The sequence below is a fragment of the Heptranchias perlo genome, chromosome 18 (genome assembly GCF_035084215.1).
Source record: "Heptranchias perlo isolate sHepPer1 chromosome 18, sHepPer1.hap1, whole genome shotgun sequence".
NCBI classification, from domain to species: domain Eukaryota; kingdom Metazoa; phylum Chordata; class Chondrichthyes; order Hexanchiformes; family Hexanchidae; genus Heptranchias; species Heptranchias perlo.
In genome coordinates, this window is record NC_090342.1 from 44,465,526 (window position 1) to 44,493,215 (window position 27,690).

The window sequence follows — 27,690 nt, forward strand, 5'->3', positions numbered from 1 at the left end:
AAATTGGCTGCTGTGTTTCCTACAGTACAACAATGCCTACACTTCAAAAGTACTTCATTGGCTGTAAAGCACTTTGGGGCATCCTGAGATTGTGAAAGGTGCTGTATAATTCAAGTTTTTTTTTCTTTTCTTTGATTGTAGGGCCTAGCAAACAGGAATCATTTTAACGATGTGTGCAGGAGAAAGACACATGAATAGAACAGCCAAAGTCCTGGGAGGAAGAATTTCTGTTCTTGCCAGTGAGTTGACAACGGAAGTAAAATAGCAGTCTACCATGCATCTGCATTCACAGCACAGACACAGAAAAAAACACCTGCATTTCTTTTGACAAATGCTTTGCCCATTTACTTGTAACAGCAGAATGTGGGAATGCTTAATTAAAACCCCAGTGGGAAAAAAATGCAGGAATCTAGCTTATGTCATAGTTATAGATTTTTCTTTCCTCTGGAGGTTCAATTGCTAACTCGATTGATTTAGAAATCATTACAAATGCCAGTAGAATTTTTCAAATTCCACTGTATGTGAAGCACGCCAACTCACTTATTACCTGTGGCAGCAGTTTAAGGAACATTTCAGAACTGGAACTCACTCTTTGAAGTCACGGTCAGTTTTTTTCTAACCCCTCTCTTTTTTTTCTCCCCTGCTCCACTCCTGAAGGTGTTACCTCCTTGCTGGGGTACAGTTCCACTAAGGCCTGTTACCCTCCAGGACCTCAGCCAAATGGTCATCCCTCATGTCTGGACCAAGAGAGTGTGTCCCCACCGGCTATTGGGCTGTCGAGACCATCACCCAGTCCTATCCTCAATCAACATGTACACAGATACCCTCGCCAGCTAGACAGCTGTTACGGGAAGTTTTTTGTTCCCTAACCCAGGGATACTGAGGCCAGTTGTAGCACTGTTTTCTGCATAATTGTCACTAATGAATCCAATAAGGAATTCAAGAGAAACTTCTTTACCCAGAGAGTGGTTAGAACATGGAACATGGTACCAGATGGAGTGATTGAGGTGAATAGCAAAGATGCATTTAAGGGGAAGCTGGATAGGTACACGAGGGAGAAAGGAATAGAAGGATATGTTGATAGGGTGAGATGAAGTAAGGTGGGAGGGGGCTCATGCAGTGCATAAACACCAGCATAAACCTGTTGGGCCAAATGGCCTGTTTCTGTGCTGTAAATTCTATGTTGATTGCTGTTTATAAATTAATTGGGAGCGATCTTTTTTGTAACAAATTCCCACTGAATTTCGTTGTGAGCACAGTAAAAGCACTGAGCAGGTATCAACTCCAGTAAAAAGGAAATTTTGGCACTTATGGCTATGCAAACAGACCAAATGGCCAAAAATCGATAAATGTCAGATGCTCTTCAACAAGATCCCCTCATCATCACAGCAGCATCACCTCTTCAACCCCTCCATCTTTGAAATTTTGATCTTATGGGTACCACTGAGCAGCTTTTCAATTAAAGAAAGGGGGAAGTTATAAAATTACAACAAACATGTAAGAGTAAGGGGCTTTCACTGACAATACTTGCTGCAGACAGTTATCAATCCCCATTTAACTTTAAGAAGAAAACACAGTTTAGCGTGGGCACTGCATCAGACTTCATTTGATAGGGATGATGAAGTAGATGATTCAGCCCATCCTAGGTTATTCATCCAGCCCATCCATCCCAGGATTGGTTCGAAAGCTCCACACCACTAAGTGGGACATAGTGGCCTCTTGCTCAGAGTAGCCTACACACTGGGTTCTGCTACCAGCCATACCATCATGAGATAGGCACCAAGTGAAGGCCATGCATTTCCCCACAAGGAGGGAAGATAAAGAAATCGGAAAAGTCTCCCCGCCTCATCCTGTACGTCTTCTTGTGGCTGAACACTGACATAGTTGAATGGCTGGAAAGAAGTATTTGCCTGAGCTCAGCTGGAGATAGAGAGACATGGGGGAAACCACAGAGGACAAGAGTGAAAAACACTTTAAATTCAAAATCATTTAAGCGGCAGCAAAACATTTACAAGATAAACAGCAGTTGGTCTGTCCCATTGCAAACAAGAACCAGCTGGTCTTGCCCAGTGAGGCTGCAGAAATCATCTAAAATGTATGACCCTATACAGTTTTAAAAGTATTTCAGATATAAGTGTACCGACATCACGACTGACAAATTAGACTGTAAAGCAGCACAGGAAAAAAAAAAATCAAAAAAGGGGAGGAGCATAAACCCAGCAATTTCAGGCCAGTCAGCCTAATGTCGATGGTGGGGAAACTTATAGAAACAATAATCCGGGACAAAATTAATTGGCACTTGGAAAAGCCTGGGCTAATAAATGAAAGTCAGCATGGATTTGTTAAAGGAAAATCGTGTTTGACTAACTTGATTGAGTTCTTTGATGAACTAACAGAGAGGGTTGATGAGGGTAGTGTGGTTGATGTTGTGTATATGGATTTTCAAAAGGCATTTGATAAAGTACCACATAATAGACTTGTTAACAAAATTAAAGCCCATGGGGTTAAAGGGACAGTGACAGCGTGGATACAAAATTGGTAAGGGACAGATAGCAGACAGCAGTGGTGAACGGTTGTTATTCAGACCAGAGGGACGTATATAGTGGTGTTTCCCACAGGTCAGTATTAGGACCACTGCTCTTTTTGATATATATTAATGACCTGTATTTGGATATAGAGGGTATAATTTCAAAGTTTGCAGATGACACAAAACTCAGAAATATAGTAAACAATGTGGAGGACAGTAACAGACTTCAGGACATAGACAGACAGGTGGGCAGACACATGGCAGATGAAATTTAACACAGAGAAGTGTAAAGTGATACATTTTGGTAGGAGGAATGAGGAGAGGCAATATAAACTAAATGGTACAATTTTAAAGGGGATGCAGGAACAGGCAGACCTGGGTGTGCACATACACAAATCTTGGAAGGTGGCAGGACATATTGAGAAGGCTGTTAAAAAAGCATATGGGATCCTGGGCTTTATTAATAGAGGCATAGAGTACAAAAGCAAGGAAGTTATGCAAAACTTTTATAAAACACTGGTTAGGCCTCAGCTGGAGCATTGTGTTCAATTCTGGGCACCACACTTTAGGAAGGATGTCAAGGCCTTAGAGAGGGTGCAGAAGAGGTTTAGTAGAATGGTACCAGGGATGAGGGATTTCGGTTATGTGGAGAGATTGGAGAAGCTGGGGTGGTTCTCCTTAGAACAGAGAAGGTTAAGGAGAGATTTGATAGATTTTGTGCAAAATTATGAATGGTTTTGATAGAGTAAATAAGGAGAAACTGTTTCCAGTGGCAAAAGGGTTGGTAACCAGAGGACACAGATTTAAAGTGATTGGCAAAAGAGCCAGAGGCGACATGAGGAAACATTATTTTTAAGCAGCGAGTTGTAATGATCTGGAATCTGAAAGGGTGGTGGAAGCAGATTCAATAGTAACTTTCAAAAGAGAATTAGATAAATACTTGAAGGGAAAAAAATTACAGGTCTATGGGGAAAGAGCAGGGGAATGGGACTAATTGGATAGCTCTTTCAAAGAGCCGGCTCAGGCACGATGGGCCGAATGGCCTCCTCCTGTGCTGTACCTACTATGATACTATGAAATCACTTCTGATGCAACTCAGTGTATTTTTCCATTTCAGAAACTCTAAGTGGATTTGAGAATCACATTATTTGCAGGAGCTACTTAGCAGTATTTTGCTGAGTACAACTGGTTTTGAAGGAAAAAATAACCGCGTAAGGAATGCAACTTTAAACTCCTATAACCAGGGTCACTGATTCCACAGTCCCGCCAGCAGGATAAAACATCAAGTCTCTGTGCAATTCAAGAGGAGCAGCGAATGATAGCAGTGCAATCCTACAGCTGATTACTACCAAAGAATTGTGTCACTGGTCTATTTGTGCAACATGTTTCATACTTCACAACTGTTTTAAATAAAAGTGAAACCACTGATCAGATGATATACAGTATATACAGTATGAACAATGGATGAACTCAAGTGGAACAGGCTCAAGGGACTGAATGGCCTACTCCCATTTTCCTATGTTCCCATGTCCAACATAGAGGCATAGCATTGATTTCAGTCATGGATTTCTAAGGAGTCACTGGAACCAAACAGCTTAAGTTACCTGTCAAGAGTTCAGCAACCAATGAGTACAACCGAGCTGCGATAAAGAATTTATGTACAGTAAGGAACCTAACCCAGACAGCAGCACTGTATGCCTTTCTACATTAGTATGATCCTGTGAATGAAGACAGGATAAATACAGACCCAAAGTTACAGTAATCTAGAGCATCAACAGAATAAAAAGGCCATGAATTCAAGCACGGTTTTAGTAAAATTTTTTAGTAAAGGATGCCCCAGGGCATGGTACATTGGCGAGACCATGCAGACGCTGCGACAACGGATGAACGGACACCGCGCAACAATCGCCAGACAGGAGGGTTCCCTCCCAGTCGGGGAACACTTCAGCAGTCAAGGACATTCAGCCACCGACCTTCGGGTAAGCGTACTCCAAGGCGGCCTTCGAGACACACGACAACGCAAAATCGTCGAGCAGAAATTGATAGCCAAGTTCCGCACCCATGAGGACGGCCTCAACCGGGATCTTGGGTTCATGTCACGCTACACGTAACCCCACCAGCGAACAAATGTTATCTGTTTTTAATATAACGGGTCATTTGCTGTCTTTCTCTTCCTTCCGGATGTTTCTGCCTCTTTCTCTGTTTTTATTTGTTTGTTTTTATATCCGGCGGCCCTGCAGGTAACACCTCTCTGTCCGCACACTGTGATTGCCTTGGCAACGGGCAGTTGGAAAGACTATCTGTAATCACCAGGTATTGTTCTGTGATTTATAAATGCGAACGGTTCGAGGATCTCATTTCCACATTCACCTGAGGAAGGAGGAAGCCTCCGAAAGCTTGTGAATTTCAAATAAAATTGTTGGACTATAACTTGGTGTTGTAAAATTGTTTACAATTAGTAAAATTAAAGGCAGTGTACAGCTACTTTTTCAGCCAGTTTGACATCACCACATTTTTATTGACTGAGAAGGTACCACCTCTTATTTCCAATGAGGTCTCAGATCAGCAATTAGATGCAAGTGATTGTTGGTAACAGAACGCTGGCTTTCGATGACACAGTGTATCTAAACAGTAAGGAATCATCAACAAATGGAGCACAGCATCTAAATTTCACTTACGTTAATCTTGTCGTGCTGACCTCCCATTTAGATTCTGAAATTGCTTTGGTAATCTGCTGTCAACATGGATCAGAAACAATGAAATCTCTCCAAAGTGCTGGATGGTAGAAGGATTGTCACATCTGGAACTTAAGTGCCTTAATTTCAATCCACTTCTTCATTCGACCAATGGAAAATTATCTGCACGATGCAGTGCTCTAGAACCCCAAGTCCAATAAGCTTTACCTCAGCCCATCTCACCAACCCATTGTTATATAATTCACCCTAGAAAATCTGGATTTCTGAAGTTTTGATGTAAAAGTGCTGACACATTTTTGATTCAGTTGCTCAACATAAAATTCACAGATCCTCCCCCATTACCAAAAACAATTGTAAAGCAACATCAATTTTTTATCCACTGCGGAAATGCATTGGTCCATTTCTTACGTTTTAAAGAACCCTCTGGAGACTTCTGAAGAGAATGTTACAATATTCTTCCCTGCCCCCCCCGTCCCTACACTCACACAAAAAAACACAGCAATAACCGACAGGTCAAAGGTACAACGTTACTTTCCTACAATCCTTTCTGCTCTTAAACCGGCGGTCACATATTAAAAAAAACTCCGCAACATGACCGTCTTCAATCCAGCTGTTCTGAGCAGCCTCTTTATCCCAAATTATCTGGACTTTGTGATCACATGTTTGGAATTTCAAGCCACTGCCACAGTTCAAATTTGTTTAGGGAGGACTGCTAACCCAGACACACAGAACTCCCTGCTCTTTTTTTCAATTGTAACATGGGACCTTTAACATCCACCTGAAAAGATATAAGAGATCTCATTTAACATCTCATATGAAGGATGATACCTCCAACGATGCAGCACTCCCTCAGAACTGCAGTGAAGTGTCAGTCTAGGTTATGAGTTCAAGTCCTGGTGTGGGGCCCAAACCCCCAACCTTCTGACCCTTAGTCAGGAGTCCTATCAATCAAGCTGACACTTGAAGGTGATACTGTGAGCTATGATGTGCTTGCACAGACGAAGGATAGGGTTAGATGAAGTAAGGTGGGAGGAGGTTCGTGTGCAGCATAAACACTGGTGTAGACCTGTTGGTCCATGATCTATTAATGGCCTGTTTCTGTGCTGTAAATAGTATGTGCAATACTATTAAAGGCACGAAAGATGCAAAACATTCCAGAGCACAAACTTATTTATAACATTACAATTGAAAAACAACCTGGATTCTGGCTGCACTTTAACTTTGAGGAGAGGCAGCATTCACTCACAGATACCAGAAGGAGTTTTCAACAGGACCATTCAAAAATGCATTTTAAGCAACCAAATACTTTTGTGAGGCACCATTCTAAGATATGCATGGTCTCCATTTAGTGAAAGAGAATATTCTAAAACAATTTATGAATAGGTTTCTTGGGATAACAAATGACTTTAAATGAGGTTAAGGTTAGTGACAGATTAATTTTGTTCAAAATGTTGAAGTATCACCACCCCCTTGACGTGCAATAACACTGCTGAAGGAATCGACATTGTGGTATGAAAGTACCCTTCATTATTACATCGGCATGTTTCCTTTTTAGGTGAATAAGAAAACTCTAATCAAGCCTACAGCATTTGGCTTACTTCACCTAAAATAGAACTCAACTCTTTGAGTTTGCTCATGACTAGCTCAGTAACTGGTGCGCTTATTATAGCCTATATACTCAGCAAGACCACATTCAATTCATATTTTAATGGTGCCAACAAAAAGCATTCTGCTGAAACTTACAGAACGCCAACAGTCGATGCAGAACAAGGCTGCTGTAATTTGTAACTAATGATATGAACTCAAAGTGTGTTCGACTGTCCATGGCGGGGCCATTCTGCCCACAAGTGCCTATGAAAAAAACGAATGTAAATCACCCTCCTGATCAGGGGGGGGGGGGGGGGGGGGGGGGGGGGGGAGATGCTAGAGTGGTGTCCCCATCACCTCCCACAATCATAGTACGGTCATCAAGTACATTAAATGTTGCATCTTCTCATTCACAAGATTGAATCTGCAATAATCGTGGAAAGGAGGGCATGTTGCTGGATAGTCAAGAAGTACAATAACTATATCTACAAATTCTATTTCTGCAATAAGCCCTATTCATTGAAAATTGACAGCTTAGTGACATCCGGTTGGAATCCCAAAGACATACTTATCCTAGTCATTGTTACATACCCTTTCATTGCCAGTTTTAAAATCACTGCACTTGTATAAGGTGCTATTAACAAAGCCTGAGGTGAATCATACTTCCCTCGCTCTCACTTCCTGGTACATTACCAGCTTTCTTTCTCTGCCTTCATGTACCTGTGAAAAGCTCATTGTTTGTCCCCATAAAACATAAGAATTTGCATTGATATGGAAATAATTACAATCTAAATTCAGTCAGAGCATGTGGATGTACAAAAAAAAAATTGGTTGAAAGCAGGACTTTCCGGTGATGGAAACTGTCTCCTTCAGGAAGCTATTGCCACCTGAACAGAAACTGTAACTGTAACTTCTTGAGGGCAACATTGAGCATTACTGAAAAGTGTGGCCCATACTGTTTTCAATTTGTCTGCAAGCACTACTAATGAAAATCAGTCAGGGAAAGAGGGACCCAGAGGAGACGGGAAGCTGCACATAAGATATATTGAAAAAAGAACAGAAAAACGCAATGAATAAACAAGGCTTTTTTTAAAGCTGCAGAAGGCAGATAAAAGATTTAAGATAAACTTAGTCAACAAGAAATGGAGAAGCAGGTAAATAAAACAAGAAAATTAAATAGGCAAAATGGAACAGAAGCTAGGAAGCAACTACAGGAAACAATGAGCAGGGGAAATACTGAAGGGAAGGGAACCTGTGGTACAGCAGGTTTGACAGTGGCCTTTCATCTCCGAGATCTGATCTCAAATCCAACCCAAGCTGCATGGATGAAAGTCTCCTCTTTCTACTGGCTATAATTGCCCTGTACGGGGCAGATTCAATCCAGTTCCCAGTAGAAATGGGCACAGAGCACAAAACTGCTATTAGTTTGGCACTAACTCGTCAATCTTACTCAGGGAGACCAAAAGATGCAGTTGAATGCTGATGCTTTTCTGAAAATAGGGCTGAGACACACTGCTGGGGCAGAGCACCAGGAGCTTCGCCCTGTATCGAACATCTAGCACAAGGACAAAAAAGAGCAAGGAACGAGAAGTGAAATATGCGCAATATCAACTCTCTGTAAATGGACTGAAATCAGAGCCTGCTGAAGTTGAAGCAGTGTTTCTGGTACCTCCTCCCACCGACAAACAGAGTTTCTGGATGAACTCACGTTCATCACCTCTCCATCACCAGCATTAAAACACTTTGACATCAGCAAGGATGTAATTCTACAGTGCGACACATCTGAAGTAGAACAGAGAGCAAGAGTCACGCAAGAAGGTCTTGGTTTATATCCCTAGATCCTGAACTGAAGTGCAGATAAGTTATGCTCAGATCAAAAAAGAATTTGCAACCATTGTTTTTGGGAAACTGGTCACAAACTGCTTGAAGCTACTTTGAAAAAGCTTCTACTTAGCGCTACCAAACAGTTCCAGAGAATAACAAATTTGCTGTCGTTTACAAGGAGATGTTTCTTGCTGATATGTGAAAGAGAGCAAACCAACCTCACACTGGCCAGGAAGGTTAACAACAAGGAAGTCGGGTCAACTGACGAATGCTCAAAAAGATATATAGAAAACATCAATACGCTCCAATCCTTGCCCTTAACTGAGGATGGAATGAAGAAGATTACAATCTGAAATGGTTGAGAATAGCAACTAACAAAGATGGAAAAGGCTCCAATCAACAGAACAAGCCTGCTCTAACAACAAGGGGTGTCAGAACATTGGACAACCACAAAACATGCATTTTACATAACATAAGAACATAAGAAACAGCAGGGGGAGGTCATACGGCCCCTCCAGCCTGCTCTGCCTTTCAATAAGATCGTGGCTGATCTTCGACCTCGACTCCACTTTCCCACCCGATCCCAGTATCCCTTGATTCCTCTAAAGTCCAAAAATCTATCAATCTCAGCCTTGAATATACTCAACGACTGAGCAACCGCAGCCCTCTGGTGCAGAGAATTCCAAAGACACCTGATCTTTTGAACTGTTCATACTAGAACTGCTGGCATGTTGACACTTTACAATGTGTTGCTTTTCTTTTGAGGAGAGGACATGTACTCCTATTTAATTGAAACTTTGCATTGACAGTGAAACACAGGAAGGGGTTCCTCCGACCTGAAGTTATTCTGTTATTTGCAGCTGCAGTGTAGAACTCGGAATGAAAACCAGGGTTAAATTAGGAGGACATGTTGCTTAAACTAGGCTTGTATTACACTGAGTATGGAAGATTGAGGGGTGATCTGATCGTAGTGTTTAAAATGTTAAAAGGATTCGATTGATTAGATTTGGAGAAGCTATTTCTTCTGGTGGGTGAATCAATAAGGAGGGGACATAATCTTAAAATTGGAGCTAGGCCATTTAGGAGGGAAATCATGAAGCACTTTTTCCACACAATGGATAGTAGAAATCTGGAACTCTTTCATCAACAACAACTTGCATTTTATACGCCTTTAACGTAGTAAAATGTCCCATGGCACTTCACAAGAGCGATTATCAAATAAAATTTGACCCGAGCCACATTAGAAGATATTAGGACAGGTAACCAAAAGCTTGGTCAAAGAGGTAGGTTTTAAGGAGCATCTTAAAAGGAGGAGAGGGAGGTAGAGAGAGAGTGAAGTTTAGGGAACAAATTCCAGAGCTTAGGGCCTAGGCAGCTGAAGGCACGGCCGCAATTAAAATTAGGGCTGCGCCAGAGGCCAGAGTTGGAGGAACGCAGACATCTTGGTGGGTTGCAGGGCTGGAGGTGGGTTGCAGGGCTGGAGGAGGTTGCAGAGATAGGGAGGAGCGAGGCCATGCAGGGATTTGAAAACAAGGATGAGAATTTTAATACGAGGACTTGCCAGACCAGAAGCTAATGTACCAACAAGCACAGGGGTGATGGGTGAATGGGACTTGGTGCGAGTTAGGATACAGGCAGTAGAGTTTTGGATGAGCTCAAGTTTGTGAAGGGTGGAAGATGGGAGGCTGGCCAGGAGAGCATTGGAATAGTCAAGTCTAAAGGTAACAAAGGCATGGATGACGGTTTCAGCAGCAGATAAGCTGAGGCAGGGGCAGAGATGGGCGATGTTACGGAGGTGGAAGTAGGCGGTCTTGGTGACGGAGCGGATATGTGGTCAGAAGCTCAGCTCAGGGTCAAATAGGTCATCAAGGTCGCGAACAGTCTGGTTCAGCCTCAGACAATGGCCAGGGAGAGGGATGGAGTCAGTGGCTAGGGAACGGAGTTTGTGGCGGGGACCCGAAGACAACGGCTTTCTCTCCCCAATATTTAGTTGGAGGAAATTTTTACTCATCCAGTACTGGATGTCGGACAAGTAGTATGACAAATCAGAGGCAGTGGAGTGGTCAAGGGAGGTGGAGGTGTGGAAGGGCTGGGTGTCGTCGGCGTACATGTGGAACTTGACATCGTGTTTTCGGATGATGTCACCGTGGAGCAGCATGTAGATAAGAAATAGGAGGGGCGCAAGGATAGATCCTGGGGGACTTCAGGAGTAACGGTGCGGGAGTGGAAAGAGAAGCCATTGCAGGTGTTTCTCTGGCCACGACTGGATGATAAGAATAGAATCATAGAAGTTTACAACATGGAAACAGGCCCTTCGGCCCAACATGTCCATGTCACCCAGTTTATACCACTAAGCTAGTCCCAATTGCCTGCACTTGGCCCATATCCCTCTATACCCATCTTACCCATGTAACTGTCCAAATGCTTTTTAAAAGACAAAATTGTACCCGCCTCTACTACTGCCGCTGGCAGCTCGTTCCAGACACTCACCACCCTTTGAGTGAAAAGATTGCCCCTCTGGACCCTTTTGTATCTCTCCCCTCTCACCTTAAATCTATGCCCCCTCGTTATAGACTCCTCTACCTTTGGGAAAAGATTTTGACTATCTACCTTATCTATGCCCCTCATTATTTTATAGACTTCTATAAGATCACCCCTAAACCTCCTACTCTCCAGGGAAAAAAGTCTCAGTCTATCCAACCTCTCCCTATAAGTCAAACCATCAAGTCCCGGTAGCATCCTAGTAAATCTTTTCTGCACTCTTTCTAGTTTAATAATATCCTTTCTATAATAGGGTGACCAGAACTGTACACAGTACTCCAAGTGTGGCCTTACTAATGTCTTGTACAACTTCAACAAGACATCCCAACTCCTGTATTCAATGTTCTGACCAATTAAACCAAGCATGCTGAATGCCTTCTTCAACACCCTATCCACCTGTGACTCCACTTTCAAGGAGCTATGAACCTGTACTCCGAGATCTCTTTGTTCTATAACTCTCCCCAACGCCCTACCATTAACGGAGTAGGTCCTGGCCCGATTCGATCTGCCAAAATGCATCACCTCACATTTATCTAAATTAAACTCCATCTGCCATTCATCAGCCCACTGGCCCAATTTATCAAGATCCCGTTGCAATCCTAGATAACCTTCTTCACTGTCCACAATGCCACCAATCTTGGTGTCATCTGCAAACTTACTAACCATGCCTCCTAAATTCTCATCCAAATCATTAATATAAATAACAAATAACAGCGGATCCAGCACCGATCCCTGAGGCACACCGCTGGACACAGGCCTCCAGTTTGAAACACAACCCTCTACAACCACCTGTCTTCTGTCGTCAATCCAATTTTGTATCCAATTGGCTACCTCACCTTGGATCCCGTGAGATTTAACCTCATGTAACAACCTATCATGCGGTACCTTGTCAAAGGCTTTGCTAAAGTCCATGTAGACCACGTCTACTGCACAGCCCTCATCTATCTTCTTGGTTACCCCTTCAAAAAACTCAATCAAATTCGTGAGACATGATTTTCCTCTCACAAAACCATGCTGACTGTTCCTAATCAGTCCCTGCCTCTCCAAATGCCTGTCGATCCTGTCTCTCAGAATACCCTCTAACAACTTACCCACTACAGATGTCAGGCTCACCGATCTGTAGTTCCCAGGCTTTTCTCTGCCGCCCTTCTTAAACAAAGGCACCGCATTTGCTACCCTCCAATCTTCAGGCACCTCACCAGGTGAATGGAACCAGGCGAGGGCTGTCCCACCCAGCTTGACGAGTCAACTGTGTCAAGGGCTGCAGACAGGTGGAGAAGGATGAGGAGGGATAGTTTACCATGGTCACGGACATATAGGATGTCATTTGTGACTTTGATAAGGGCCGTTTCATTACTGCGGCAGGGGCAGAAACCTGATTGGAGGGATTCAAACATGGAGTTGCACGAGTGGGCATGGACTTGGGAGGTGACAACACATTCAAGGACTTTGGAGAGGAAAGGGATGCTGGAGATGGGGGCGGTCGTTTGCAAGGACAAAGGGGTCAAGGGTGGGTTTTTTTTTTGAGGAGGGAGGTGATGACGGCAGATTTGAAGGGGAGGGGGAACCCTTAACAATATCAGCTAACATGGGGGCCAGGAAGGGAAGTTGGGTGGTCAGCAGTTTGGTGGATGCTGGGACAATTGGAGCTTTCAAGACTGAGATTGATATATGTTTGTTAAGTAAGGATATCAAGGGATATGGACCAATGGTGGGTAAATGGAGCTGAGGTACACATCAGCTATGATTTAATTGAATAGTCAAGCAGGCTCAAGAGGCTTCATGGCTTCCTCCTGTTCCTATGTTCCTAAGATGGCTGCACAGTAAAGAGCACATTTACTTAGCTCTGAATTTATTGTTGTTTATCATTGGCCTATAATAAGCAGGACATAGTCCTCATTTTAATGAGGACAAAATTCACTTTAAAAAAAAGCACTAAAACTGAACACGAGAAAACTATGAAAAAAACAGAAGAAAAATGAAAAAACATTGCAAATGTAAAATAAGGGAAAGGATGTTCATTGAACAACAGTTAATGAGATGAAGGAATCAGGCACAAAGTTTAAACAACCTTCGATTTTCTTTCCACAACCTTAAACACGTTAAAAGGACCGTAGCACCCATTTCTTTCCCTTCTTAGGCTGAAGAGTTTCTCAAAGTCAAAATAGAAAAATTATCTGGCGTTCTGTTTTGAGTTGGAGAGAGTAAACAAATAAAAATGTGATTCAGCCATACAGGGTCGTTTACATGCTCATAAGGTGCTTCGCTCCAGAGCAGAATTAAAAGCTGCCCCACAGAGGGAGCAGGATTAGTCGTCCACAATAAAGCTAAATCAGCCAGGTTAACATGGACCAAATTCTTACTACAGTACAAAACTGAACTAGAAGCTATTCTGTAAAAAAAGACATTTCTTCATCTCCTACAAATTCCAGATCAAATAGGTTAGTTTGGATGGACACAATCAGGAATGGAAAAATAGGAGACACAATGGGGGAAAACAGTACAATGAATAATCAGGTGGTTTCACTTGAGAGGAAGATACAGTAACGGAGCATTGTTGTGAAGGCCTTTTTTGTGACTGAAATATACATTGGAAAAGTATGGAACACCCTCCATTTTTACCTCAGGATTACCGACAGATTTCGTTTAAAATCAGTGATTAATATAAGTTTGTTATTTTTTTTTTGTCATTAACGTTAACTAATCTCGGCTAGTTGCTTTTCACTTCTTCCTAGACATGGCAGAGAACCATTTGTAAAGAAAGAAGAAAGAACTTGCATTTGTATAGTGCCTTTCACAACCTCAGGATGTCCCAAGGTGCTTCACAGCCAATGAAGTACTTTTGAAGTGTGGTCACTGTTGTAATCTAGGGAAACGTGGCAGCCAATTTCCACACAGCAAGATCCCACAAAGATTATATGCTCAAATCACAAGAACAGCAGGAGAGTTCTCCCAGTGCCCTGGCCAACATTTATCCCTCAATCACCATCGTAAAAAACAGATTATCTGATCATTTATCTCATTACCGTTTGTGGGAGCAGGCTGTTTGTAAATTATCTGTCATGTTTCCTACATTACAATAGTAACTTCATTTTCCCTTTGATTTTACCCCTTCTTGCTTGTTTATCTTTTCCTTTAGCAGTCTATATACTGCACAATATGCTCCCCCAAGACTGGACGCACTTAGAGGGATACGCATACTTTTCAACCAACACACAACTACGACAGCTTTCTTCACATTTATATTTAGCACCTATTACCCTACTGTTTTTACTTCCTGACCCATGTCAGTGTGTTCTGACAATTTCCCATTCTGATCCTCCAAAGCCTTCTGGAGCTTTGGAGCTGATCAAATGACACAGCAACGCTTAATGCTAAATCCCCACTCCTCTGCCCCTGACTTTCGCAGCAGATCTGATTCCGTGAATACACTGCCTTCTCAGCTGCCCCTCAGCGACATCATCAAAAATCACGATGTCAAGTTCCACACGTACGTTGACAAGACTCAGCTCTAGCTCACCAGCACCTCTCTCGATCCCTCCACTGCCTCTGATTTGTCATGCTGCTTGTCCGACATGCAGTATTGGATAAGCAGAAATTTTCTGCAATTAAATATTGGGAGGACCAAAGCCATTGTCTTCGGTCCCCGCCACAAACTCCGTTCCCCAACCACCAACTTCATCCCTCTCCCTGGCCACTGTTTGAGGCTGAAGTCGACTGTTTGCAACCTTGGCATCTTATTTGACCCTGAGCTGAGCTTTCGACCCCCATATCCGCTCCATCACCAAGACCCCCTACTTTCACCTCCATAACATCGCCCGTCTCAGCCCCTGCCTCAGCCTATCTTCTGTTGAAACCCTCATCCACGCCTTTATTACCTCCAGACTCATCTATTCCAATGCTCTCTTCGCCGGCCTCCCACCTACCACCCTATGTAAACTTGAGCTCATCCAAAACTCTGCTGACCGTATCCTAACTCGCACCAAGTCCCGTTTGCCCATCTCCCCTGTCCTCGCTGACCTACATTGGCTCCCTGTCCGGCAAAGCCTCAATCTTAAAATTCTCATCCTGGTTTTCAAATCCCTCCATGGCCACACTCCTCCCTATCTCTGCAACGTCCTCCAGCTCTACAACCTTCTGAGATCTCTGCGCTCCTCCAATTCTGGTCTCTTGCGCATCCCCGATTTTCATCGCTCCACCATTGGCAGTCGTGCCTTCAGCTGCCTAGGCTCTAAGCTCTGGAATTCCCTCCCTAAACCTCTCTGCCTCTTTGCCTCCTTTAAGACACTCCTTAAAACCTACCTCTTTGACCAAGCTTTTGGTTACCTGTGATTTAAAAGCTATTGGTGGGGGCAGGAAGGGGTTACAGTTTTTTTCCGAATTCTTTGTGCATGAGCTGAGTGCTGATCACAGAACTGTGGCAATGTCTGAGAGCAGCAACAGTGCCCGACAGTGTAAAGGGATTGAATCAAAAAGCACAGCTGAAAGTCCACAACTGACTGACACTCCCAACCCCTTAAGACATATTCTGACACACGCAGGTTTTACTCACAATTTGCAGCAATTTAACCTGACTTTTGTTCTAGTGATAAACTGTCAGGAGAGAACAAGGATTAAGTGTTTCTCCTTCTTTCCCCTGGGTCTCAATTACAGCAGAAAGAACACTGTGCAAATGTTCTATTTTTGCAAGAAAATATTATAAAAGTCCTTTGTCAAAAAAAGTATAGCATTCTGAAACAAATTGCACCTGTTGTGATTTTCTCTATTACCTGAAATCCAATTATAGTTTAAAAATAACCTTTAACATCATTGTGGCTAAGTAATAAATTAAACTTCCTTACCAACCGCTGGCTGTTTTACCTACAATTATTTCTTCCATGCAACTTCTACAGAAAGATTGTAAAATGATCAGCATCCAAAATTTCACCTCATAAAAATTAAGGAAAATCATCAAACCAAGCATTCAAAGGAGGGCCAAAAATTCCTGCTTCGGTCCAATTCAAATGACTTAATTTGGTTTCTTCAAAGCCACGCACAGAAAAAAAATCTATAAAGGAACTTTATTTCTTAGGGTGCAGTTAGCATCATTTTTTAGCATCATTACAAAGTGGGTTTGGATGTAAATTTCTGTAAGTGGCAGTATAACTCAGCAGACTAAAGCCACGAGGTGTGTGACCCTCCCTCTCCTCTCCCCCCACCCCCCCGCCCCCCCGCCCCGAAACCTCACATCCATCTAAAAACATGTCTTCGAAAAGATAGAATACAACATTATACCAAAAAAGGGCAGGTAAATGCGATTAGAGTAGACAGCTCCAGTTGAAGAATGGCCCCCTTCTGTGCTGTATTTTCTTTGATTCCATGTTGGTTAACAGAAGGGCAAAAGTTCTCGGCAGTTGTTGGCAAGTCCAACTGGCATTATTCTGCTGGACTGTGCTTTCTTTCCCCTTCTAAATTTGTTGCAGATATCATATAGGTATTTCCCCCCACTCCTCCCAGACAGTCTTTAAACATAGACCATGACAACCAGCAAACAATGAATACCCATGCCATTAAGAAACTTAAAAAGGACAGCATTCCCCACACACACAAATTTAAATAATTAATCCTCTGATCCAATTTTCTATTTTTTTTTAATCCTATTACATTGTTGAAGAAGCAATGATCCTGTGCATCTCCTCCCACTCTGTACCCACTAGATCACAACCCACCAGGGACCAGTTATAAAGGCTATCTCTGAAAAAAGCAGTTAATAGTCAGATATGGAGCAACACAGGGACAGTCTCAGTAACACTCTAGAGGTATTGGGTCTTCTGAAAACAATATTACCTAATTTGCCAAATCTGTGCTTCATATCAAGAGGCAAAAAAATTTGACTGGTTTTACCGGTGGTGCTAGTCAGAGTCCAACAACTGGCATTTCTTCATCTCTAGCAATGACTATGAGCAATCCCAGGATTTAGCCTTCATTTTGACTCCAACTGTTCTTCCCATCTACACAGAAAAATTCCCTGATGACAGCTATAACATCGAAACAAGCATAAAATGACTGGTTATATGAATCAGCTCAATTCAAATCCTATCTAAAACAATGAGATGTACGGCTTTATACCGGACATCCCCCACTTCATTTGCCCTATTATTGGCGGCCGTGCCTTCAGCTGCCTAGGCCCTCTCTAAACCTCTCTGCCACTCTCTCTCCTCCTTCAAGACACTCCTTAAAACCTATCTCTGACCAAGCTTTTGATCAGCTGTCCTAATAGCTCACGGGCTCGGTACATTTTTGTCCGGTTACGCTCGTGAAGTGCCTTGGGACGTTTTACTACGGTTAAAGGCACTATATAAATGCAAGTTGCTGTTATTGTTGTTGAAAAGCAGTAATCACAAGTGAGCAGAGTATGAGTCCCAGTACCAGCTGGCAAATGTTAAAAGGCAATGTTGGCAAACACTATTTTTAACCAATTCTCAACATAATAACAAATATTCACTTGGATTGCAATATGGTTAAAATCAGTCAGAGATTTTAAATTAGGTTTCTTCCATTTTAGTATGTTTTTGTGCTCACCAAGGAGCATGACACGTGGCCTGGGAACAGAACAGTCTTCCAGTTTGGGTATTTGTATCAGTAACAAATACTCTCGGGTCAGCTATGACATGAGTTCGATGCATTGTAAAGTTCTCCACTCTCTTCAGATGTTGTAGCCTAGCCCCAATCTCAGGAATTATCGAAGGGTGGAAAGGTAAGGCTTGGACAGGCAAAGCTACCAATGGCTGCCAGATATTTAAATATCCACCAAAATAATAACTGCAACATGGGTAAGGTGGTGTAATGGTTATGTTACTCGACTAATAATCCAGAGAACACGAGTTCAAATCCCACCTTGGCAGTTTGAGAAGTGAATTCAGTTCAATAAAATCTGCAAATAAAAGCTGGCATCTGTAAATGTGACCATGATTGTTGTAAAAACTCAACTGGTTCACGAATGTCTTTTAGGGAAGGGAACCTGCCATCCTTACCCAGGCTGGCCTATATTTGACTCCAGTCCCAAACCAATGTGGTTGACTCTGAACTACCCTTTGAAGGTGCCGAGCAAGCCCCTCAGGTGTATCCAGGGTGACTAGCGATGGGCAATTAATGCCGGCCTTGCCAGCGGCGCCCACATCCCGAGAATAAATAATAACAACACGAGTGTCAGTGGCGCACAATGAACATTCAGGCTACAATGGCCAACACTTCAGTGATACGACACATTCTAATCTTCGATAATGTGGATAACATCATTTACTAATCTTGCAGGTTAAAGTAGAATGGAAACAATATTAAAGTATATTTAATTGAGCCACGAGGAGATATCAGCCTGGATTATTCCCCGGGTCAGAATCGTCGCCAAAAGCACGGGACTCCCACCAGCCCTTAGGCACTTCATGTTGATCCTGGCGAAGTTTCCTGGGTCCACTTAATTTAAATACTGCGACTGGGCACAGGTGGTGGATCTTTCCCCTTCCCCCTACCTCCGCCATCTCGCTCCCTGTGAGGATAAGAACATGAGAAATAGGAGCAGGAGTGGGCTATATGGCCCCTCGAGCCATTCAATCAGATCACAGCTGATCTTCAACCTCAACTTTACTTTCCTGCCCAATCCCCATATCCCTTGATTCTCCTAGAGTCCAAAAATTTGAATACACTCAACGACTCAGCATCCACAACCCTCCAGGGTAGAAAATTCCAAAGATTCACAACCCTCTGAATGAAGAAATGCCTCATCTCAGTCTTAAATGGCCGACCCCTTATCCTGCGACTAATGCCCTCTCGTTCTAGAGTCACCAGCCAATGGAAACCACCTCTCAACCTCTACCCAGTCAAGCCCCCTCAGAATCTTATATGTTTCAGTGAGATCACCTCCCATTTTTCTGAACTCCAGAGAGTATAGGCCCATTGTACTCGATCTCTTATCCTAGGACAACCCTCTCATCCCAGGAATCAATCTAGTGAACCTTCGTTGCACTGCCTCTAAGGCAAGTATATCCTTCCTTAGATAAGGAGACCAAAACTGTACGCAGTACTCCAGGTGAAGTCTCACCAAAGCCCTGTACAACTGTAGTAAGACTTCCTTACTCTAGTACTCCAACCTCCTTGCACTAAAGGCCAACATGCTATTTGTCTTCCTAATTGCTTGCTGTACCTGCAATGCTAACTTTTTGTGTTTCTTGTACCAGGTCTCTCTGGACACCAACATTTCATAGTTTCTCACCATTTAAAAAATATGCTGTTTCTCTATTCTTCCTGCCAAAGTGAATAACCTCACATTTCCCCACATTATACTCCATCTGTCACCTTCTTGTCCACTCACTTAACTTGTTTATATTCCTTTGCAGACTCTTTGCGTCCTCCTCACAGCTTACTTTCCCACCTAGCTTTGTATTGTCAGCAAACTTGGATACATTACACTCGGTCCTTTCAGCTAAGTCATTAAGGATGAAGCATTGGAGCTTCTGAGAAAGCAGCCCAATTTCCCAGAGAGGTCCTAAACAGGTGTTCTGCCCCCTCAGCAGTTTTCGCAAGGGGGCTCATGTCTGTTTTAGGCAGCCACCCCGGAAGCCTGAAAAATGGCCCAGCTCAATATCAGGTTGGATGTCTTTCAGGTCCCCAAAATTGGCTCTCACTGCACCTGCCATACTCCCATAAAACAGGCACAAGGTCCAATGTCCGGACCAATGAATTTTCAGAACCACGCAGCTCTCATTAACTACTCTCTGTTCAGCATGTTATGATCTTTCACGGTGAGCTGCGTGCAGGGTTAACATTTACACCTTTAGCAGCTACAGAGAACAGATTACCCACACGTACAATGCACCACGTGTAAGCATGTAAGACTGGTACACAACTGTCCCTTTGGAAATGTGATCATATTCTATTGTAGACGCCACAGTCAGCCAAATGAGTCTGTCCCTGTGTACATCCAGTCACCGTTACCTTCCAAAAACCCCACAGCAATGCCATGTTGTGTAGGATGGAAAAGGCCAGATTCACAGGTCTTTGAAGGGCTGCATTCTCATTTATCTTGCCAATTTGAAAATGGTGAAAGATTTCACTGATAGATTTGCTATTTTTTCCCTGTTACATTCTGCTGCTCATGTTCACAGTGCCAGCAGTGTGCCTGCTGTTACAGTGCAATCAGGTGCAATGTAAAGTTTGCGACAGCACAAATACATCAGCTACACAGACATTGTCACTGGTAAAAATTGGTTACTTCTGAGAAATTTGTGCCTTTTTAAAAATCTTGCAAACCTCATTCAAACGGCATCAGGTTTTTGATTTATGCTTACCCAATATCGTTTACAGATTTTTCTGCAGTGAATAGTTTTTACATGACGTCATTCTCTTAGCTCAACAGCAGGTTTAACCTCCCATAGGAATACTGCCAAACATCTACTGCACAACCAGTAATCTTCCACTGCAGTTTCCCATTGTAATACTTTAATATACAATGACACAACCCCGACATACAGTGCCACAAATAAAAACAGAAAATGTTGGAAATACTCAGCGGGTCAGGCAGCATCTGTGGAGAAAGAAACAGTTAACGTTTCAGGTCGATGCCCCTTTGTAAGAACGTTCTGATGAAAGGTCATCGACCTGAAACGTTAACTCTGTTTCTTTCTCCACAGATGCTGCCTGACCTGCTGAGTATTTCCAGCATTTTCTGTTTTCATTTCAGATTTCTGGCATCTGCAGTATTTTGCTTTTGAGACAGTACCACAACTGTAACATACAGTTACACAACCCTGATATACAGTGAAATCTCCATTGTCCACCAAATTTTTCCTGGGGCAAAGTGACTTTCAGGAGAGAGAAAGCAAACCCGAAAAAATAATTTCAGCTAAGTCAAGGGAGCGGGGCAAGAAGACAGAGGTAAACAAGGGCAAACTTAGGACAGGCATCAGGAACGTTTTGTTTACACAAGCACAGAGCTCCACTCCTTAATGTATTGCGATTGCTGGTAGCAATGTCTGCTTTCCCAAAATACTTTTTAAAATGCAGACATTACCTGCACAATCTGAATCCTACGAGCTGCAAGTGGATAGAAAGGATCACTGACACTCCCAGATTCTCAGGACCAGCTTTGAGCTTTCTGGATATCACTGATTTTGAAACAGAATAATTTATTTTTAAATATCTTTTATGTTCACGACCATACTAAATATTAACTTTGTATGAAAAAAAATCGGTTCTACAGGCTGTATGCCAATGGGCCAGAATTTGCTTGGAAAATAACGTTGAGTTTAATGGTGCTCGCTGTTATTAATGTGTAAGTCGTCCAGCAACTTGTGGTGAGGAAGAGATACCCCGTCAATTGTGAATCACCATGAGTTGCTGGATGATTTTGCGAGGTTAACGGTGGAGATGCACAAACAGCAGCCCTCAATCTCCCCGTGAGTTTCAAGAAATTGCTGCATTTGCGCATTAATTACTCACTAAACTCGCACAGAAAGTTATAGCTGGTACTTAACAGTGCAAGTACCCTTTTAATGAGGAGATGTACATTCCTATAATGCCACCTCAATCTCTCTGGCCCAGAAAGGGAACAATTGAAACTATGGAGTCTCATTCCGACAGGTAGTAAATTGTTCTTTGAAAATTTTCAAAATCTCTATTTTTCATTTTTTTTTCTTACTTTTCCTGTCTGGTTCTTTTTTCCTCTCTTTCTCAATCCAATTTTTCTTTCCCTCTCTATTTCTCTTTCTGTACCGGATTTGACTCTAATTCACCCTATTTCCTTCTCCATCATTCCTCTATCCTCAAATCTTAAGGAGATAGACTGTTAGTCCCATCATTCACTAAGATCCCAGATGACCCGTTGACCTCACTGCACCTTTATCAGCTCGCACTTCCAGTAATTTGCAGTGCAAAAATTTCTCGAGCTGAAGCGTGAGGGAAAAAGCCTAACTGATGGGGCATGGATGCAGCGCTCCAGCAAATTCTAGACCAATATTTAAAATGGCTTCTATCTCTTTAAAGTTGTAGTGTTTGGCAAAGATTTCCATCCCCCCCCCCCAACCCCACCCACACACAAGAGCAGAAGAAGCTAATCTGCAAAGAAATAAAACTATCCAGCATTGCTAACACACTGAAGTTGTGACAAAGGAGGACAGAGGATAGAGCTCGAATTGCTTAACAATTATTTTTGTGCACAGCTGTCTTCCGACCCCTTAACACCTAGAATGACTTTACAGCTTCAGGGGTGGGGGTGCAGAGGACACTGACTCCAAGATCCCCCTCCCCCTGTAGAAAGGATGCCTTTTTAAAAAAAATGTACCATAAGGATGACACAGGGTTGCCCCAGTGACGTCAACAGAAAGCACAATTTACACATGCCCCCCACCCCCCTTTTGTTTAAAAAGGGGCACAATTAACAAAGGAACTTAACCATAAAATAAACTTTCAACAAAACAAAAGGAAACTTCTAAAACTAAATTATAATATTGTTAGTGTCGATAAGATACTCCATTCCTTGCAGAGCTCACCGGCCGTGGAAAGTAATAGCATGCCTTTTTCAAACAATCCATAAGGATCACACTGGGTTGGCCCGGTGTTATCAACCAAAAAAAACAAATTTACACATGCCACACTTTGGACACAAACTAATAAAGAAACTCAAATATAAAATCTACTTTCAACAAAAGGAAATCATAACATTGTTACTTGTATCTATAAGGCACTCCATTTCTGAAGTGATCTGCTGACTTATTCTCAATTACCCACATCCCATTGCTCTTTCCTACCAGCCAGGAAAATTATGAGCCTTCTTCATGCTGCATTAATTTACATTGCTGTAACATTCAATGATTTACAATCTATCCTGATACTTCAGTTACTTTTTCCCGCAAAAGATATCTAATTATCCAATAATTCAAATTAACCAATGTAATTAGAAAGTGCAAAAAAATTTCAAATCATCCAACAATTTGAATTGAACGACTGAGAGGAGCAAACTGTGCTTACAAGTCCCACTGATTTACGCAATTTTTTTTTAAAGCGCTCATGATTCATTTTGGAAATTTAAATGGAGCTTTCTACAAGTTTAAATTTCCTACATAAATCATGAGCGCTTCCTAAGCTTCCATAAATCATGGGACTCAAAAGTGAATCACTAGTGTAGCTAACACTATTGCTGTTCACCAAGCACGTTAGATACAGTATTGAGGCTATTGCACTGTAAAACTGCCAACATGCTTTAATTTTTAAAAAAAATCATTTTCAGGATGTGGGCATCGCTGGCAAGGCTGGCATCTATTGCCCATCCCAAGATACCCCGAGAAGCTGGTTACAGGCTGCCTTCTTGAACCGCTGGTAGCGGGTTTGATACGACTGAGTGGCATGCTAGGCCACTTCACAGCGCAGTTAAGAGTCAACCCTGTGTGGAACTGGAGTCACATATCGGCCAGTCTAGGCAAGGAGGGCAGGTTTCCTTCCCTAGAGGACATTAGTGAACTAGTTGGGTTTTTAAGACAATCCGACAGCTTCATGGTCACTTTTATTGATACCAGGTTTTTATTTTCAGATTATGTAAAACTGATTTCAAATTCTCAAATTGCCTTGGTGGGATTTGAACTCACGTTCTCTGGATTAATAGTCCAGTAACAAAACCATTATACTACCGTACCCCCCTAGCCACTTCACCACCGTACCCGCCTCCCCCCATATACGCTTGTTTTATGCTTCAATGTTGCATGATATGCTTCTTATATCATATACTTACTTCATCATCTTCAATGATTCTCACTGCCACCCCTAGCACCCCAGTGATTAACCTTTAACCATCTGTACTTCACTCTAGTTTTATGTAGCTCAAAATGCTCTCTCCAGCCACAATCTAAGTTTGGAAAGACAAAATCTCTAAGTGCACTGCAGGATTTTTTTTTCAATTCAAGCACTCACAGTATTAATATTTCACACAGTCACTATACCACTTTATTGAAATCCTAGGGACAGCACTGCAATATGCATTTCATATTTATCAATTATATCTTAGCATCACCTTCTGCCCTATATCTTATAATTCTGCAGTTGCAATAAACTTGCAAAGTAAATTAGCTATAAAATGAAACTGTAATTATACACATAGCTGTAATTATACATATTGCTCCCAAGTACATAATATCACTGTATATTCAATCGTATAAATTTGTATAAACTCTGAGTGAGTGTGTCCAGGAAGTGCTCTCTTTACAACACGGATAACAGGTCTGATTCCTTCCACAAACAATTGCAAAAAACAATTGTGTACTCTATGTCACAATACAACATTAGTGTTTTTTCATATAATCATAGAAATTACATTACATCCTAACTCCTGAAACTAATTTTCCATTGATGCAGTAAAAATTAATTGAAAATTAATTTGAAGAAACCATCAAAGCACAAATTTTCTAAATACGCCTCAAATGGCAGCTGAATTAGCATTCGCCATGTCTTCAGCTGCAGTGCAACTAAACCACAACGCACCGTTAATCCCAAATTTATCACCACTATACATAATTCTTTATCCAAATCATTTTTTAAAAACTATAAGCAGAATGCACTCTGAAGACGTTCTATATATGACTGTTACCTCACGCATTGCAACTGATAGCTTCGAAACTCAGGAGTGACAAGGTGCGGGTGTTGTCAGAGTAGCCCAATCACAAATGTAAATTATGGATCTTCATTGTGTATCTTCCACTTATCGATGCTGATATACATTAAGTGAAAACACTAAGGTGTAACACCAGTGGTCTAAAGCCTTATTTCTGCAATAAACGTGCCATGTGGCACACTTATAACCTGCTGTACAGAATTAAGATGGCGGTAAGCTTGGTGACAGGTCGATTTTTTTTTGATACGTCATTAAGCTAAATATTCACTAGTTACTTTGAGCTCAAATTGGCCCTTTTGAATTTCATACAACACCTTTCAGTGAAATTTCTAAGATGGCCGGTTGTTTAGTAGCTGACTTGAGATATTAAAGAGCCCACCACATTTGTACAATAGTTCTTTCAAACTAACAGAAAAAGCAAAATGCTATTTTAAATAAAATTATTCCCACCTATCGTATAATCGCAATGAACAGTGTAATGTCCAATCTCTCCATTTCTGCAATTAGCCAGCATAACTGACTTACTTTTTAATGAAATAAACTGGGACACACCATTCCAAATAAGGTGACTGAATTAGAGGCACTGATTAGAGGCAATTATTTACAGTGTCACAGGAATCACAAAAACGTACCTGACCCAGGACAATGCAAGTCAATATAACTTACAAGGATACAAAACATTCAAGAAGGATTGGGGGGGATGGGGGGGGGTACAGGAAAGTTGGAGAATTCCCTTATACGCAAGAAACCGTCTGAAATGTTAAGGCAGTCATGTCAGTGCTGCAGATCAAGCCGTGGTATGAAAGTCCCTGGCTAGCCGTGCTCCACAAAAAAGGTCAGAGCAACAGTTGGGTTTGCAAAAAACTGCCAGGCTAAAATAAGGAGAATGACCCATCCTTTTATGACAATATTCAAAGAGTGAGCAACAAACAGAAAATAGAATAGATGGGGGATTTCAACTAGTCCAACATAAGCCAGGAATAACTGAGCTTGTCAGTGTAATGCATGACTGCATCCAGGTGTCCACAAGAAGCAGCATTCTTCTGGACTTCACTCAGAAATGAATTTGGGGCAACTTAAGATATACGAAGCTGAGCTTAGTAACATAGATTGGAGGGCACCATTCAAGAATAAATCTTTCAAGGATTAATGACTATGCTTCAAACACTTTCTGGAGAATTACGCACTTAAGTGCAGCAAAAGCAGAGGAAACAAAACTGCTCCAAAATGGGTCAAGAAAAGCACCATAGTCTGTAGAGAGGATGAACACTGGCTATTATTTTTGGGAATTATAAAATGTATTGATATGGAGGCTATGTTCTGGGAATTGTAGGATAACAGTTGTCATGGCTATTGAGAGCTAAAACTGCAGCTATTATAAGTCATTCTGGTAAAAATGCTGAGTTTTTAGTTTGAGGGTGCCTCTGATATTAGATTAGTTTAAGGCAAATCGCAAGCATGGACCCTACCAACCAATCAAAATTAAATATTGCTGCAGTTGTCTTTGTAATATGGATTTCACCTTATATGTTGCTTATATGCTGTCCACTGAGTTTTTTTTGTTTTGCAATAATTAGCAATTAAAAACATTAAAGAAATTGCATTCTTAAATTTTAAAAGTATCTCCAAAGGCGTGCACAATTCTCGTCTTTGTACCTCCTCCTTCACTATTTTGACTGTTAACAGTCTGACTGATAGTGTGGAGAGAGAGTTTCCTTCTAGGTAAACTATTGCTGAAAAAAAAACAACACAAAACAGGCAGAGTCGTTTCATTTTTAGCTCATTTCCATCTCGTTGCCAAGATATTTTCTTTCCATTCCCTCCTCCCTTTCTTTACTGGCATTAATGGTATTCAGGTTCCTCCAATGTACGAATACGATTATCCCCACACTTAACTCTATGTGACAGGGGGTAATTACTCAGGCTGTGGGGTTTGGCTTTCTGCGGAGGCTGTTGTCAGCCTGGTTGAAGCAAAAGTTTAGCACGCTGCCGTTTGCAGAGATGCCTCCTTCCCCACAATGTGGGTGATGGACTGGGGTGGACAAGTGTAAGGAATCTTACAACACCAGGTTATAAAACTGTTGGACTATAACCTGGTGTTGTAAGATTCCTTATATTTGTCCTTCCCCACATTGAGAGTTAATGCAACCCATGTGGCTTTTACACACAAGATGCACAGGCTGACGGTCACTTCTCTAGCTTAAGCTGTAACTTCTAAGCACGCTGTGCCTGATATTAACTGCTTGTAATCAGTTTTTATTTCCGATGTTGCTGGGTCCTTGTAACTGATGCCCGTTTGCATAAAGGACGTGGAGCCCTTTGCAGCACACGGAATATAAACCGGGCACTAACTCTCGCCGCTTTGCAATCACTTCCAGTTGCACTTTTTTTTATTGTTATTTTTTTACCAAATTTTCCTCCCCTTTTTTTGCATTTGAAGCTCATGTGTCCCGAGTGACTCCTCGCTTTAACCCACCCTCCCAGGAAATTGCAGCTTTATTCCAAAGTGCACGTCAAACCCACAAGCTGCTTCTCCTGCTTTCTGTTACTGGAAAAACAGTGGACTCACCCGTTCGGTTCCTGTTTACCAGGCGCTCTCCAAGCGGAGGGGAGGGGAAGGGAACCCGGAAGCGATCGGCTCATTCAGAGACAGACACGTGTTTGGCCAGTCAAGAGGAGCGAGATGAAGCGCAGACAGCGACCTGGTGCCTTTGAACGATCGCAGCTCATCGCATGGAAGGGCAGAACTGGGAGAGGATAGAAAAATAAATAGTGCAAAGGAAGGGGTAAAGGCAAACCGAGCTGTGTGTCAACAGGAGAGATCTCAAGAGTTCGATTGTCAACCTGTTTCATCATTTTTAAGCCAATTGCATTGAAACACA

General features: G+C 42.1%; 1 protein-coding gene across 2 annotated transcripts in view; it reads right to left on the bottom strand.

Annotated features, from left to right (window-relative positions):
- The window catches only part of pot1 (protection of telomeres 1 homolog), a 268,786-nt gene extending 241,342 nt beyond the window's left edge, over positions 1–27,444 (bottom strand). For both annotated transcript variants that reach the window (XM_067999826.1, XM_067999825.1), the window contains exon 1: positions 27,378–27,444. The gene's annotated coding sequence lies outside the window, so the exon portion shown is untranslated. The remainder of the gene's footprint in view (positions 1–27,377) is intronic.
- Positions 27,445–27,690: the final 246 nt, after the last annotated feature.